The 17,261-nt window shown below is 46.4% G+C and overlaps 1 protein-coding gene and 1 long non-coding RNA gene across 6 annotated transcripts in view; both read left to right on the top strand.

The window, feature by feature from the left end:
* Positions 1-17,261, top strand: part of LOC140421366 (uncharacterized) — a 522,678-nt gene that overhangs the window by 309,595 nt on the left and 195,822 nt on the right. The window lies entirely within an intron of this gene.
* Positions 1-17,261, top strand: part of LOC140419467 (uncharacterized) — a 35,032-nt gene that overhangs the window by 10,221 nt on the left and 7,550 nt on the right. Inside the window, exons 2-3 of one of the 5 annotated variants that reach the window (XR_011945808.1) lie at positions 7,552-7,667; positions 16,596-17,146. This is a non-coding gene — a long non-coding RNA (uncharacterized lncRNA). Of the gene's footprint in view, positions 1-7,551; positions 7,675-9,619; positions 10,664-16,595; positions 17,147-17,261 lie in introns of those variants that run through there. The other 4 variants (XR_011945809.1, XR_011945805.1, XR_011945806.1 and 1 more) reach the window with 4 other exon arrangements.

The following is a 17,261-nucleotide window of genomic DNA, read 5'->3' as shown; positions in this document are numbered from 1 at the left end:
AATCCTCACCGTTACATCCCTGCTCTTGTATTCGAGCCCTCTCAACATGAGTGCTAATGTTGCATTTGCCTTCCTAACTGCTGAGTGAATCTGCATGTTAACCTAGAGAATCCTGAACTAAGCCTTCTGTAATGGGCCAGGGTTTAGAGAACCCCAAAGTGTATCATGGAGTTCACCTGACCCAAGACTGTTACTAGATTGTGATATGGGGAGGACACGGCCCACTCTACAAGTGTGGTACAGCAGAAATGGAAAAGTATTTTTTAAAGCAAAACAATGTTTATGCTATAGACTCAAGTTAACCTTTTTAAAACATACAGTGAACATCTTAGCATCCATTAATTCAAATACAACCCCCAAAGAATACAACACTAAGTAATCTTTAAGCTGTCATTTTAACATCCATAAGACTTAAAAGGAACCTTTAAACAGAAGCACATCAGGTTAAAGTCATTACTGAGAGCAGTTATTAGTTTTAAATCACCAAAGGATCGATTTACAGTCTTTAGATTACAGCGAGAGAGACTAATGCCCCCTTCTGGCAGTGACTGCAGCTATCCAGCTCCGAAAATGAAACTAAAACACACCCTGCAGCAAATAGCGTAAACCAAAAGTAAAAAGCTGACTGACAGCCCAGCTCCACCCACACTCTGACATCACTGATAAGCACCCATTTCTTAAAGATACATTTCTTAAACACCCATTTCTTAAAGGTACTCCCACATGACACCTCCCCCCAAGAAAAAAAAAATACACCATCAACTTCAAGATGGTTTCATTTTTCAACTTTCCACTACTGTTTAAGAAATGCACACAGGCAGCCCTCAACATTTGAGGGCAGTGGAGGTGGCATAGGGGGGAAGCTGGGGCCTCGGCATGGACCCCATTATGGGGGAACCACCGGTTCACCCCAGGAAGAACATGTGGGGGGTTTTCGGGGTGGCACAGGGCAGGGATTCGAACGTTGGGGGACCTGTTTGTGGATGGGAAGTTTGCGAGCTTGGGTGAGCTGGAGGAGAAGTTCAGGCTCCCCCCCCGGGGAACACCTTGAGGTACTTACAGGTAAGGGCATTTGCCAGATGGCAGGTGGTGGAATTCCCGCGGCTACTGCCACACACAGTACAGGACAGGGTGCTCTCAGGAAGTTGGGAGGGAGTGGGGAAGATCTCGAAAACTTGCCAGGTGATGCAGGAGGAGGAGGAGGCCTCGGTGGTGGAGTTGAAAGGTAAGTGGGAGGAGGAGTTGGGAGAGGAGATCGAAGAGGGGACATGGGCAGATGCCCTAGGGTGAATTCGTCCGCTTCATGCGTGAGGCTCAGCCTCATACAGTTTAAGGTGCTGCACAGGGCACACATGATGGGGACAAGGATGAGCCGGTTCTTTGGGGGTGAGGACAGGTGTGTTAGGTGCTCAGGGAGCCCAGCAAATCACACCCATATGTTCTGCGCATGCCCAGCGCTGGAGGAATTTTGGAAGGGCGTAGCGAGGACGGTGTCGAGGGTGGGAGGATCCAGGGTCATACCGGACTGGGGGCTCGCAGTATTTGGGGTGGCAGAGGAGCCGGGAGTGCAGTAGGTGAAAGAGGCCGGAATTCTGGCCTTTGCGTTCCTGGTAGCCAGGCGAAGGATTCTCCTTCAATGGAAAGATGCGAGACCCCAAGGGTGGAATCCTGGATCAGCGATATGGCAGGGTTCATTCATTTGGAGAGGGTGAAATCGCCTTGAGAGGGTCGGTTCAAGGGTTCTTTAGGCGGTGGCAACCATTCTTAGACTTTCTGGCGGAACGATAGACATTGGTCAATGGCAGCAGCAGCTCGGGGGGTAGGGGGGGTGTTTACTTTATTTTTGTTTATGTTATTTACACTGGAGGGTCTGAGGGGGTGTATACACCTGTTGCCTTAAGTAGGAGTGTTAATGTTAATTTATTATTTATGTACGGGGGGGAGGGGTTTGGGGGGTTGCTTTTTTAGATTGTGTTTTGTACTTAACCCTGTTGAGTTCTTTTTTCTTTCTCATTTTGTTATTGATATTTTATGAAAACCTTTAATAAAAATTATTTAAAAAAGAAATGCACACAGTGAATATACTTTTTCGTTTCAAAAAACAACACGCAAACGGGCAGCACGGTAGCACAAGTGATTAGCACTGTGGCTTCACAGCGCCAGGGTCCCAGGTTCGATTCCCCGCTGGGTCACTGTCTGTGCGGAGTTTGCACGTTCTCCCCGTGTCCGCGTGGGTTTCCTCCGGGTGCTCCGGTTTCCTCCCACAGTCCAAAGACGTGCAGGTTAGGTGGATTGGCCATGCTAAATTACCCGTAGTGTCCATAAGGGTTGGGAGGGGTTATTGGGTTGCGGGGATAAGGTGGAAGTGAGGGATTAATGTGGGTCGGTGCAGACTCGATGGGCCGAATGGCCTCCTTCTGCACTGTATGTTCTATGTAATCTATGTAATCTATGTAAACAGGTGCAATAATATAGTCCATTTCTTTTTGTTCTTCTTCCTCCAACTGAAACTCCTTCCCGATTGACCCTTGTAATTCTCCAATAGAGGAGCATTGGTTATCACAACTTTCAGGCAGTCAAATGTCTGTTGAAACTCTGCTGTCCATAGAAATTTTTGACGTTTCCTCAGCAAGTCCATCAGTGGAGTAATCACGCTGCAAAAACTTTTCACAAATGTTCGATCAAATCCACTCATGTCAAGGAATCGCATTATTTCCCTTTGTCTTGACAGTATTGGAAACTCCTCAATAACTGTTGGGTTCACATCCCATGTGACCATTCGCCCCTGTCTGATTTTATGGCCAAGGAAAATGACTTGGGCTTTTCCAAATTCACTTTTGGTTAGGTTTATCACCAAACCTGTCTCCTGAAGTCGATCGAATAACTTCATCAGGTGTTTCAAATGTTCTTTCCATGTCTGCTGAAAATGACCAGATCTTCAATGTATACCGCACAATTAGGTAATCCTGAAACAACTTTGTTAGTTAACCGTTGAAATGTGACTGGGGCATTTTTCATGCCAAATGGCATAACTTTGAACTGGTATATACCATCTGGAGTCACAAAAGCTGAAATCTCCTTCGCCTTTTCGGATAAAGATACCTTTAAGTAAATCCAGTTTGGAAATAAAAGCTGACTGTCCCACTTTCACAATGCAATCCTCCAGACGTGAGACAGAGTAAGAGTATGTTCTTATAACTGCATTAACCTTTCTATAGTTCACACACAACTGTTGGATATGTCTTGTTTAGGTACCATAACTATGGATGAGCTCCATTCGCTGCAACCCACTTCAATTATGCCATTTTTAAGCATACTCTCAATCTTTTTGTTAACCTGTGCCAATTTTAAAGGGTTAAGTCTCTATGGATGTTGTTTGATTGGAACCACATTTCCCACATCTACATCAAGTACAGCCATTTTAGTACTTCCCAATTTATCTCTACAAACTTGTCCATGCGATATCAATAACTCTTTCAGGTCAGTTCATTTTTCCTCTGGAAGGTAACTCAACAATTTATCCAATTTTTAAGACCATCCTCGTTTTCCAATTTAATTTGAAGTATGTCAAATTCACAGTTCTCTGGATTTGGTTCGTCACTTTGAGTTAGAATCATTAAAACCTCCTCCTGTTTCTCGCCTTCCCTTTCAACGTACCTTTTAAGCATGTTCACATGAAGTTTTCCTTCTATCAGGTGTTCTTACCACATAATTCACCTCACTTAATATCCTTTCAATCTGATAAGGTCCACAAAACCTTGCTTCTAAAGGTTCACCTACCACTGGTAACAATACAAAAACTTTATCTCCACAGGCAAAACTAGGAACTTTGGATTTCTTGTCGGCTATCCATGTCATCACATGTTGTGCACCTTTTAAATGCTCTCTAACCAATTCACATGCTCTATTTAATCGTTCTCGAAAATTTGACATGTAATCCAATCATGTAATTTTCGATTTCTCACTCACCAATCGTTCCTTAATCAATTTAAGTGGTCCCCTTACCTCATGACCAAAAGTTAGTTCAAAAGTCTAAATTTGGTTGACTCATTAGGTGCATCCCTAATTGCAAACAGTACGAATGGAATTCCTTTCTCCAAATCCTCTGGATAATCTTGAACATAAGTCCTCAACATTGTCTTTAATGTCGGACGCCACCTTTCTAATGCTCCCTGTGATTCTGGATGGTACGCAGTTGATTTAAATTGTTTTATTCCTAAGCTATCCATAACTTCTTGAAATAACCTTGAGGCAAAATTCGATCCTTGATCCGATTGTATTTCTGTGGGTAGTCCATATTTAGTAAAGAATGTAAGTAACTCCTCCACAATCTTTTTAGCTGTAATATTACGTACTGGAATGGCCTCTGGAAACCTAGTAGACACATGCATTATAGTCAAAAGATATTGATTCCCACTTTTAGTTTTCGGAAGTGGTCCTACGCTATCAATTAAGACCCTTGTAAAAGAGTCCTCAAATGCTAGAATGGGTATTAAGTGCGGTTTTATCACTGCTTGAGGTTTCCCTATCGCTTCACATGTGTGACATGATTGACAAAATTGAACTACATCTTTATGTCGTCCAGGCTAATAAAAATATTTTTGTATTTTAGCTTGAGTTTTCCTTATTCCCAAATTAAACTTTCACCCATTCCTTTGTTCCCTGCAGACTTACTTGTTCTAATGCACTCCCGGCTGATCTCCCACATTAAATCTCACTACAAACCAGAGATCATAAACTTTATTGCTTAATCACACCAAGTTTCAATCATGCTCACAGACCTACAAAAGTCCCAGTGAAGAAGTATATACATTTAAAAATTCTCATCTGCGCACGGTGGCGCAGTGGTAGCACTGCAGTCTCACGGTGCTGAAGTCCCAGGTTAAATCCCGGCTCTGGTTCACTGACCGTGTGGAGTTTGCACATTCTCCCAGTGTTTGTGTGGGTTTCGCCCCCACAACTCAAAGATGTGCAAGGAAGGTGGATTGGCCACGCTAAATTGTCCCTTAATTAGAAAAAATGAATTGGATACTCTAAATTTAAAAAAAAAAATTCTCATCCTTGTTTTCAAATTTCTCCATGCTCTTTTTCCACTCTCTGTAATCTCCATGCCCTTCTCTATGGCTCTGCAATCTCCTCCATGGTATTTTTTCTCACTGTAATCTCCTCCATGCTCTGATCTCTCCCAGTCTCTGCAATCTCCTGCAGCCTCCCAACCGCCAAGGTCTCTGCACTCCTCTCAGTCTGGCTTCCTGACCATTCCTGATTTTAATCACTCCATGTTTGGTATCCATGCCTCGAGCAAAGGCCACAAACTCTAGAATTTCCTCCGCAAACCTCGTGACTTCTCTATCTTCCTATCCTCTTTTAAGATACTCGCTTTATCCTACCTCTGCCCATCTGCCCTGCCCTCTTATCTCCTTACCTGACTGTGTGTCAAATATTGCTTTTTAACACACCTACGGAGCACCTCAGAATGGTCCATTACTTGAAAGGTGCTATATAAATACAGTTTTATTGATTTGGACATGTATCACTGTTCATTCATCATCACTGGGTGAATAACCTGTAACTCCAGCATTGTGGGAGCACCTTCACCACACAGACTGCAGCTGTTCAAGAAGGTCAAACAACATCTTCTCCACAGGTAATTGGGGATGGGGAATATTTGCTGCTGGTCTCGTTAGTGAAAGGACACGGAAGTGGGAGGAGCTGATTTGCTTTGGCAGAGAAAGCCAGCACACGACAGGATGGGCTGAATGGCCTCAGTGTATTGTAACCATTCAATGATTCCACTGATAAAAAAAGCAACGCTGGAGACCAGGGATCAACCTCTGGAACCAATGGCCAACCTGATACAAAGCGGCTCTTCATTGACCTGGGAGCTGCGGCCCCCCTCGGTGTAAACGGGGGGAGGGGGGATCCGCTCAGTTTGTTCCCGGGGTTTCCGGAGCTTCTCCATCCACCCACCAGACCTCCGCCCCACCATCCCCCCTTTACACATTGTGGACCCGTCTGCCCATCACCCGCACTGCGCATGCTTCACTCACAGTCCAGCCCCGCCCCCATTCACTCCGATTGGTTGGAGGACCTGTTGCTCACGTCCAGTCCTCCAGACCCTCCCCCTGTATTCCTATTGGTCCGGAGCCGCCGCCAATTACCTCCCGGGCATTGTGACCATTGGGGCTGTGCCCAGCACATGCGTAGTGCAGGTTGTCGCTGGTGGAGCGAGAGGGAAAGAGACAATCGAGTGACTTTCAGGACTGGAGCCGGTGGGTGACCAGGGAGCAATAGAAGCTGCGGAGTGAGCCGGGAGGTTTCATAAATACCCCGTGGAGGCTTCAACTCCCGAGGAAAATGTTTCTTTAAAATAAATTTAGAATACCCAATTAATTTTTTCCAATTAAGGGGCAATTTCATGTGGCCAATTCATCTACCCTGCACATCTTTGGGTTGTGGGGGGTGAAACCCACGCAAACACTGGGAGAATGTGCAAACTCCACATGGACAGTGACCCCGAGCCGGGATCGAACCTGGGACCGCGGCGCCGTGAGGCAGCAGGGCTACCACTGCGCCACCGTGCTGCCCTCCGAGTAAAATATTAATGGGCCCGACTTAAACAGCACCAAACAGAGTGAGAGCTGAGCGGTGACAGGCCCGGGTTACCGGCCGCCATCTTTACAGAGGACAAGGTGCCGCAGGGCGCATGCGCTGCGAGCCTGGACCGGATGCGAACTCTCCCGGATTGACTGACTGGAGTCTCCAGGATTTTATTTTAATCATTTGTGGGAGTCACTGGCTGGGCCAACATTTATTGCCCATCCCTAATTTCCCTCAAACCGAGTGGCTTGCTCGGCCATCTCGGAGGGCATTTAAAGAGTCAACCACATTGCTGTGGTTTGGAATCGTGTTGGCCAGGCCAGGTAAGGATGGCAGATTTTCTTTTCTATTCATTCACGGGATGTGGGTGTCGCTGGCTGGGCCAGCATTCACTGCCCATCCCTAATTGCCCTTCAACTGAGTGCATCTCAGAGAGCATTTTAAGAGTCAACAAGCTGACTGTGGATCTGGAGTCACTTGTGGGTTAGGCTATGTAAGGATAGAAGATTTCCTTGAACCAGATGGGTCTTTGCAACAACCAACAATGGTTTCATTGTCACCACTAGACTTTCAATAAATTCAAATTTTACTTTCTGCCTTGGTGAGATTCATGTCTGGGTGTCTGGAAAATCATTGGGACAGTAAAGAAGATTTTTTTGTAATTTTCTTTAAACATTTCTCTTCAGCGGATATAAAAATATTGAAAATGGGATAAAGGTTGTTTGGCTGACAGTCAAACACTGTCCTGTAAGGTAATGAGTCCTTTTGCTTCCCAATTGGCCGAGGAAGGCAGTGTGTCACAAGGATGGATGTGTTGACCGATTAATGGCTGGAGGATGAGGGCAGGTCACGTAATCAAACCTCCAGGAATACATTTAATCAAAGTTGGTGAGGAGAGAATGTTGTGAATTTCTATCCTAAACTGACAGTGAGGTTTCTGTAAATTTACAGGATACTGGAAGTGGAGGTTTAACAGACGGGAAAAGCAAACCAAACATCACATCGCGATCTGACAGAGTCACTCGATTCATCAGAACCTGAATATCAGCAGCATCTGGGTGTGGAAGGTAAAAGGTTTGTCTGTTCTGTCTGTGAGTGAAGATTTCAGGTCTCAGTGTGACTGGAAAAGCCCCGAGATTCACAAACCCTGGTTAGACCAAACCTGAAGAACTGTGTTCAGTTCTGGGCAACAAACCTGAGGAAGGATAGAATGGCCTCGGAGAGAGTGTAGCACAGATTTACCTGAGTGATATTTGAACCCTCCGGGGTTAAATTACAAAACTAGATGACACAAAAGAGTCAGAGACATGGTGGCACAAAGAAGAAAATTCGGCCCATTGAGTCCATGCCAGGTCTCTGGAGCAATCCAGTTAGTCCCATTCTCCTGCTCCCTGTATCCTCGCAGGTTTATTTCCCTCAGATGTCTATCCAATTTCCTTTTGAAATCAAATCATTCATTGTGTCTATTTTCAAACTCCCTCATAGGCAGCAAGTTTCAGGTCATTGCCGCTCGCTGTGTAAAACGTATCTCATATCACCTCATATCTCCTGTACCTTATACATACAAACTATGGACAGGCCACTTGGCCCCTCGAGCCTGCTCAGCATTCAATAAAATTGCAGCTGATCTCATTCTAACCTCAACTCCACATTCCTGCCTAGCCCTGATAACCTTTCACCTCCTTGCTCATCAAGAATCTATCCCGCTCTGCCTTAAAAATATTCAAGGACTCTGCTTCCACTGCCTTTTAAGGAAGTGAGTTCCAAAGTTTTACAACCCACAAGAGAAAAAAAAATCCTCATCTCCATCTTAAATGGGCGACTCCTTATTTTGCAACAGTGATGCCCTCGTTCTCGATTCTCCCACAAGAGGAAACATCCTCTCCACATCTACCCTGTCAAGACCCCTCAGGATCTTATATTGTTCAATCCAGGTTTTACCCCAAACTTTAAATCTGTGTCCCGACTGCATGCACGATCAGTGAATGGAAACCGTTTCTTTGTCCACCTGATGGAAATCTGGCATAATCTTGTGGACCTGAATCACATCTCCCCTCAATGTCCTTTGCTGGAACCATTCTGGTAAATCTCCTCTGCACCTTCTCCAAGAACCTTCATATCCTTCCTTTTTAAAAAATTTCAGAGTATCCAATTCATTTTTTCCAATTAAATGAATGTGAATGCAAATTAGCGTGGCCAATCCACCTAGCCTGCACACCTTTGGGTTGTGGGTGCGAAACCCGCGCAAACACGGGGAGAATGTGCAAACTCCAAACGGACAGTGACCCAGAGCTGGGATTGAACCTGGGACCTCAGCACCATGAGGCAGCAGGGCTAACGTTCTGCGCCACCGTGCTGCCCTCTTCACATCTTTCCTGAAGCGTGGTGACCCGAGGTTCATAGAATTCCTACAGTGCAGAATCATAGAATTTACAGTGCAGAAGGAGGCATTTCAGCCCATCAGGTCTGCACTGGCCTTTGGAAAGAGCACCCTACTTGAGCTTACACCCACGCCTCCACCCTGTCCCCGGAACCCAGTGACTCCAACTAACCTTCGGACACGAAGGGGCAATTTATTGTGGCCAATCCACCTAACCTGCACATCTTTGGACTGTGGGAGGAAACCCACGCAGACACGGGGAGAAACTGCAAACTTCAGACCTCGTCATCCAAGACTCGAATTGAACCCGGGACCCTGGAGCTGTGAGGCAGCAGTGCTAACCACTTTTCCACCAGGAGCATCATTTTACTATCAATATTTCAATTTATGAAGCTCAAGGTCGAATATGCTTTGCCAAATACTGTCTTAATATGCCTTGCAGATATACAAAATCCCTCTTCACCTCTTTCCCCCTCCTCCCAAGGAGGCCAGTTGGGTTTTATAACAATCCAGCCGTTTTCATGGTCACTTTTTCCCAGTGCCGGCCCCACAAATGACCAGATTCATTCAGCAATTTCACCACCTGCCTTTGTGATTTTGTGGGTTCTCTCTCACTATCTCTTTTCTGTTTTAAATCAGTTTCACAGGGTGTTCGAAAGGGAGGCTTCAAGTCCAGAAACTCTAACCTAACATCACTTCAGGATCTGACAGAGTCCTCAATTTATCTTATCCTGAATACCATCGTACTTTGAACATGGAAGGAAAACGCATTGTTCATAGTGGGGAGAAACCGTACACGTGTTGTGTGTGTGGACGAGGATTCAGTCAATCATCAGGCCTCAGAAGCCACAAACACAGTCACACTGAGGAGAAACCGTGGAAATGTGCAGACTGTGGGAAAGGATTCACTTTCCCATCAAAGCTGGAAACTCATCGACACAGTCACACTGGGGAGAGACCATTCACCTGCTCCAAGTGTGGGAAGGGATTCACTCGGTCATCCCACCTGGTGAGTCACCAGCGAGTTCACACTGATGAGAGACCATTTCAATGTCCAGACTGCGAGAAGTGCTATAAAAATTCTGGGAATCTGATGTTCCATCAACGTGTTCACACTGACGAGAGACCGTTCAGGTGCTCTCACTGCGGGACTGGGTTCAGGCAATCATCTGACCTCACTGCACATCAGCGAACCCACACTGGGGAGAGACCATTCACCTGCTCAGAGTGTGGGAAGGGATTCACTCGGTCATCCCACCTGGTGAGTCACCAGCGAGTTCACACTGATGAGAGACCGTTCCAATGTCCAGACTGCGGGAAGTGCTTTAAAAGTTCTACGAATCTGATGTTCCATCAACGTGTTCACACTGACGAGAGACCGTTCAGGTGCTCTCACTGCGGGACTGGGTTCAGACGATCATCTGACCTCACTGTACATCAGCGAGTTCACACCGGAGAGAGGCCATTCACCTGCTCCGAGTGTGGGAAGGGATTCACTCGATCATCCAACCTGCAGGCACATCAACGAGGCCACAAGTAACCACAGTGAATGGATTTTGCTGTTCCTCACATTCAGGACTGAACCATGTTCATTTGGGTCTCTTTCTGCTGATAACAAACTCCAGCCCATTTACAGGGGCTAATATTCTGGCTAGAAGTCAAATAAATTAAATTTGTGTGAAATACGCTGTGTGCTGAAACTTTTTAATATCTCTGACACAAGTTAGTTCCTTTTGAAGTACTCTCACTCTCCCCCGTCTCTTCCATCCTCACCTCCAACAAGATGTGTGAGGAGCTTGTGGAGCTGCTTTGTGACTGAGATTGAGTAAATCCGATCAGCTGCCTCTGCTGCTTCCCTCCCTTCCATGAGCCCACCGGACCAAACTGTCTCTAAATTACATCCTTTCCCGAACCCAGAACCCACATTTTTCTCTAGTTTCTCCCCCTTCTTCCCTCATGCCCTCTCAGAGCTCATCTTGTCCATGAGACCCAGCTGCTGCTCCATCGACCCTATTCCCACTGAGCTGCCGATCAGCCAACTACCCTGTGTCTATGGATATTGTCAACATTTCTCTCTCTTCAGGTACTGTCACTCTGTCCTTCAAATTGCCATCCTCACTCCCTCCTCAATAAAACAAACCCTTGACCCTGCCCTCCTTACAAATTACTGCCCCATCTTCAACCTCCCTCTCCTCTCCAAACTCTTTGAACATGTTACCACCTTCCAAATCCTTGTCCATCATTCCCAGAACTTCCATGTTTGAATCCCTTCAATCAGGTCTCTGCCCTATCACAGTGAAATACAAGAGACAAACAGAATCTTACCCGGAGAGAAAGACAGACAATCCGGGAGCTTGGATCCAACACCGATATGTTCATAAGACCAGAAGCAAGGGCAGCATCATAGTCATTATTGAGAGACAACAATACCTGCAGGAGACAGACAGACAACTAAACAACACGAATCACAGTCCCAAGATCCCTTGACTCATATACCCGAGACAGGAAGGAGAATTGGAGACAGACTGGAAGAACTCAAAGACTCCAGACACATTAACCAAAAACAGATGGAATATCTGAGGGGACAACAGGTCGAACCAAGGAAGTTCTACCTGCTCCCTAAAATACCAAACACCCTGACACATAAAGATTATTATTATTGTCACAAATAGGCTTACATTAACTTTGCAATGAAGTGACTGTGAAAAGCCTCTGGTCGCCACTCTCTGGTGCGTGTTATGGTACACAGGGAGAATTCAGACTGTCCAATTCACCTAACAAATACGTCTTTGAGGACTTGGAGGAAACCAGAGCACCCGGAGGAAACTCATGCAGACGTGGGGAGAATCCGCACAGACAGTGACCAAGCAGGATTTGAACTCGGGACCCCGGCGTTATGAAGCAACAGTGCTAACCACTGTAATACAATCAGGGAAATATTACCAGACAGACCCATTGGATCAGATGAAAGAGAAAATCATACTGAATCATAGAATTTACAGTGCAGAAGGAGGCCATTCGGCCCATCGAGCCTGCACTGGTCCTTGGAAAGAGCACCCTACTTAAACCCATGCCTCCACCCTATCCCCGTAACCCAGTAACTCCACCTAACTTTTTTTTGGACACTAAGGGGCAATTTAGCACAGCCAATCCACCTAACCTGCACATCTTTGGACAGAGTGAAAACTGGGACACCCGGAGGGAACCCACACAGACACGGGGAGAATGTGCAAACTCCACACAGTCACCCAAGGCCAGAATAGCTGAAACATCAACACACTTCCTGGTAGTCGATGGTACAGTGTTCAATAAATATAATAAGTGGATTAAAAGGGTGTGTAATATAGAATAAAAGCAGAAAATGCTAAATTAACTCAACAGGTCTGGCAGCATCGAAGAATCCCTACAGTGCAGAAGGAGGCTATTTGGCCATCGAGTTTGCACCAACCCTACAAAAGAGCACCCCACCCAGGTGCACTTCCCCCACCCTTTCCCTGTAACCCCACTTCACCTTTGGACACTAAGGGGCAATTTAGCACAGCCAATCCACCAAGATCCCACAAACAGAAATGTGACGGTAACCAGAGAATCTGTTCAGTGATGTTTGTTGAGGGATGAATATTAAGCAGTAAACCAGGGCGAACTCCCCTACTCTTTGGAATAACATCATGGGAACTTTTACACCCAACTGAGAGCAGATGGGACCAGAGTTGAAGATTTGATCTGGAACACTGGACCTTTGACAGTGCAGTGCTCCCTCAGGACTGCATCAGATCATCAACCTGGATTTGATGCTCATGTTTCTGGAGGTGGATTTGAACCCAGAACCTGCTGACTTTAGAGATAGGAATGTAACCACTGAGCCACACTAACACCTGTAAATTAAAATAGGAAGAATGTCATTTGAAATATGAAGGTCTGATGATCAACCCGAAGGAATATGAGAAAATGCAATGCTTAAAAATAATATAGAGAAGTTAAAGCAGAAGTCTCTCAAAGGGTTAACAGCAGCAAAACGTTTCAGACTGCAGACAGTTATTATCACACAGGCTTTGAGATAACACCTCGCAACAACTCGTGCTGTAACCCAATATCTTTCTTAAAGTTAGAGACATTCTAGCAAAGTTAAGTTTTAAGTTACATAAAGGGAACAAGTCCCTTTGATAGAAGGTAATTATTTTAGCAAGCAATTGATTGGAATTGCCAGAGTCTTAAGTTTGAATTACTTGAAATAATGTTTATTTGTGAAAGTTAGAAACTTAATGACACCAGTTAAAAGTGGAAATCTGGATATGACAGTTGCCTTTGCTATGGTACAATTTCTTCCCAAAAAGCAACCAACACTTTTGTAAAATTGTAAAATAGAAAGAATGTCATTTGAAACATTTGAAAGGAATATGACAAAGTGCAATGCTTAAAAATGATGGGTTAAAAGACTGAAATACAACAAAATCATTAGCAGGAAGCTTCCCTGCCAGTGTTCTGACAAGCTAAGGTCAGATGTATCACTCTTTAAGTAAATGTCTGACAAGCTAAGGTCATGTTAACACCACATTAAAAAGAGGTGTACTTACGCTTCAGCAGAATTAAACATATGTTAAGAAATGGACAAAATATATATATCAATAAGCAGAAGATATTACTTCAGGAGAAGATCATGTAAACGGTAAGGCTGCTAGAAGGGTAATAAATACCCTGAATCGCTAATTACCAGCATGAGCTTTTACAGCTACTTCGGTGCATGGGGACTGCAGTACTGAGGAGCCGAACAGAGAATCAAAACTACTGAGAACACCCACAGATAAGAAGAGAGATTGTGAAGGGGGTCACAAAGGTCTGATCAACTCGAACGGCACTCCAGAAGTAAGATCTTTTACTTCTTTGTAGATCTAGGTTATACCAGGAATAACTTGAAATATTAGTTTGACCCTGAATAGCACCTACTTAAGTCTGCCTTAAGGAGTGAAACTCCTTGTACACCATTTAAAGAACCTTTTTGACTCTTTTTGGTTTAGGGGGAGATTTCAAAGAAAAGTGGTGATAGAAATACACCTCATCATTACTCTGCATTATTTCAGTTCTCAGACCTTCCGCTACTTCAACGGACAAGTGTCCGGGAGTCACAGATTATCCAAAAAGGGGGTTGAAATCAAAGGTGAATATAAAGCAGTTGATTAAGAAGCAGCAGTTTAGATATAATGCATCAGCTAAATAGACAGAAAAGGCATATGACCCTGGATCAGGTGGGAACAGTTTACTGGACCCACATCAGGGGGATGGTGATCTCTGTGGCTGGAGGTGACAGTCTCCTTGAATTCCCCCCCCCCCCCCCACCCTATCTGCGTGAGTTTCCTCCAACAGAGTGCTCTGGTTTCTGTCCATAGTCCAATGATGTGCACGTTAGGTGGATTGGCTATGCTAAATTGCCCCTTAGGGTGGGGTTGCAGGAATAGGGCAGGGGATTGGGCCTAGTTAAGTTGATCTTTCAAAGGGTTGTTGGTGAAGTGATGGGCCGAATGGCCTCCTACAATTTTATGAATCTCTGAGTGGTACTTTTCAAATCACTGGATGGGATTCTCAGTGAACCAGCATCATTTGCTCAGAGAGAGGAAGTTTGTGTTGCAGCTGATTAGAAGCAGCACAGATATTCTGCAGACACACAACCACATTCTCATACACAGAACCACAGACACACACACTAATACAGGAATACTTCCTGTCACATAGGTAGACAGTACCTTTAACCTGACTAATACTCAGGTTGACTTCTGGTTGCGGCTATGCTGAGCTAAGTCGCACGTTCGGCAGCTCCCGCCAGAAACGGAGTTTTGGGCTCTTTTGAGGGGCCCCAGCGGCATTTGTTCGATGGTTCCCAGTGTGTGAAGATGACAGTACGATTTCCCCGGCACTGTATGGATTGTACCAGGAGTGGAGCGGTGAAAAAAGTAATTTTGGTGCAGCGAAAAGTGCGAGGGAGGAAAGCCAAGATGGCGGTGGGTGGCGACCAGGCAGTGTGGGCGCAAGAGCAGCAGGAGTTTCTCAAGCGCTGCTTAATGGAATTGAAAGCAGAGCTGCTGTAGTCGATGAAGGCTACGATCGGCAAGCTGGTCGAGACCCAGAAGGCCCAAGGGATGGCGATCCGGGTGGTGTGGCAGAAGGCCTCGGAGAATGAGGACGAGATAGTGGGCCTGGCGGTGAAGGTGGAGGCGCACGAGGCGCTGCATAAGAAATGGCAGGAGAAGTTCAAGGACATGGAGAATCGGTCAAGGGCAGGAACACAACATTAGTGGAATTTAAAAAACTCTGAGGTTTTTGTACGTGGTTTAGCTGCTATGTGACACTGTGCTCAATGTCCAGCAATAGACCCCGTCCTCCACACTGAGCGCATTTATATTGAGATGATCATTCCTTTTACAGTTGTTGGCAGCCGCCAGATATCGCCCTGAGATCTCCGCTTTTTTAATCGCCAATATGTTAATGATGATCAATTTCGGCGGCTGTGCTGCCATAGCATGTGGTACATAGTCGGGTCTGTGGGCGCGATTCTCCACTCCCACACCGGTTGGGAGAATCCCCTGGGCCGCCAAAATTTCCGGGCACACCGGTCCGACGCCCTCCCGCGATTCTCCCAAGTGGCGGGAACGGCCCAGTCAAGTTTCGCAGGCTGCAGGCCGGAGAATCGCCGGAGACACGCAAAATGGCGATTCTCCGGCACCCCCGCTATTCTGAGGCCCGGATGGGCCGAGCGGCCAGGCCAAAACGGCGGGTTCCCCCCGGCGCCGTCCACACCTGGTCGCTGCAGTCGTGGGCGGTGCGTGAACGCTGGGGGGCGGCCTGTGGGGGGGGCGAGGGGGTTCCTGCACCGGGCTTCACCTGGAATGTGGGGTGGCCCGCGATCGGTGCCCACCAATCGTCGGGCTGTCCTCTCTGAAGGAGGACCTTCTTCCTTCCGCGGCCCCGCAAGATCCGTCCCCCATCTGCTTGCAGGGCGGATTTGGACAGGACGGCAACCACGCATGCGCGGGTTGGCGCCGGCCAACCCGCACATGCACGGACGACGTCCGTTATGCGGCGCCGGCCACGTCATCTATGCGGCGCCGCTTTTACGCGGGCGACAAGACCTGGAGCGGGTAGATGATGCGGCCCCGATACTGGCTCATTGTCAGGGTCTGAATCGGTCGGGACCGGGGCCGTTCCGCGCCGTCGTGAACCTCGACGGCGTTCACGACGGCGCGGCCACTTTGGTGTGGGGGTGGAGAATCGTTTCCTGTATATTCGCAATCGAAGCGCACTGAACCCCCTTCTGATGCGGGTATTGTCACCGGTGACTGAGTTACTGGATCTGCGCACAGTCCGCCAATCATGCCATTGGACACCGCCCCTCAGTTTCCCAATAAATGAAGCCTGCCCATGATCTGCATTTACTTCTCTCATGTTAGACTATAAGTGTTCATATACTTTAAAACTGCTGTGACTTCTGTGAAATTCCAAAGCAGGAACCATGTTCTCACTTATCCTATTGGTCTTGTTACCCAGTGAGTCTGTATTTTAATAGTCAGTGTCTGTCGCCAGGGTTTTCTTACAGACATTTAACAGATTCTGTAATGTGTTGCAGGAACCAATGGCAGACATGCAGTGTCCCAGAATCCCCCTGAATTAACCGTTCTGGAAGAACAGACCGTCACATTGGACTGCAGTTACCCGGCAGCTGGTTCTCGAAATCTGCTCTGGCACAGCCAGTCTCCCGCAGAAGCACTCAGTTATTTATTCGTTATATATAGCACGGGAGATACATCTGAAGATTTACCAGAAAGATTTTCTGCTGTTTGGCACAGCGGAAACAAAACGGTCACTTTAACTACCGCCAGTGCTCGTCTATCCGACAGCGCGGTGTATTTCTGTGCCATGGAGCCCACACTGCTGCAGGTCGAGGGGCTCTCGTACAAAAAACCCACACTGAGAGTTCCAGTTACTGATCAGCAGAGGGCGCGCTCGCACTGATAGACAGAAACGAGTCGACAGCCTGTGGGGGTCTCAGAGCCATTAGTAAAATAACAAAACACAACACTAAACAAAAACAATTGAGCAGGAACTGAATAATTATATTAATTACTTCTAACTAGGATCCATGCTGAAAATTAATTTCATAAATCAAAGTATGTTGTGTTCACTCACATTCAGCCTTTTTGTGAGCTTCCCTGTCTGTCTGAATTCATGTGCAGTCCTTTCTCAATCTTCTCTCTCCGTTTCTGCGTCACTTTGACCACAGCCGGTGCACATT

This window comes from Scyliorhinus torazame, chromosome 5 (assembly GCF_047496885.1).
Source record: "Scyliorhinus torazame isolate Kashiwa2021f chromosome 5, sScyTor2.1, whole genome shotgun sequence".
Taxonomy (NCBI): Eukaryota; Metazoa; Chordata; class Chondrichthyes; order Carcharhiniformes; family Scyliorhinidae; genus Scyliorhinus; species Scyliorhinus torazame.
The sequence above is the reverse complement of the archived record's forward strand: the minus strand, read 5'-3'. Positions and strand labels throughout refer to the sequence as shown.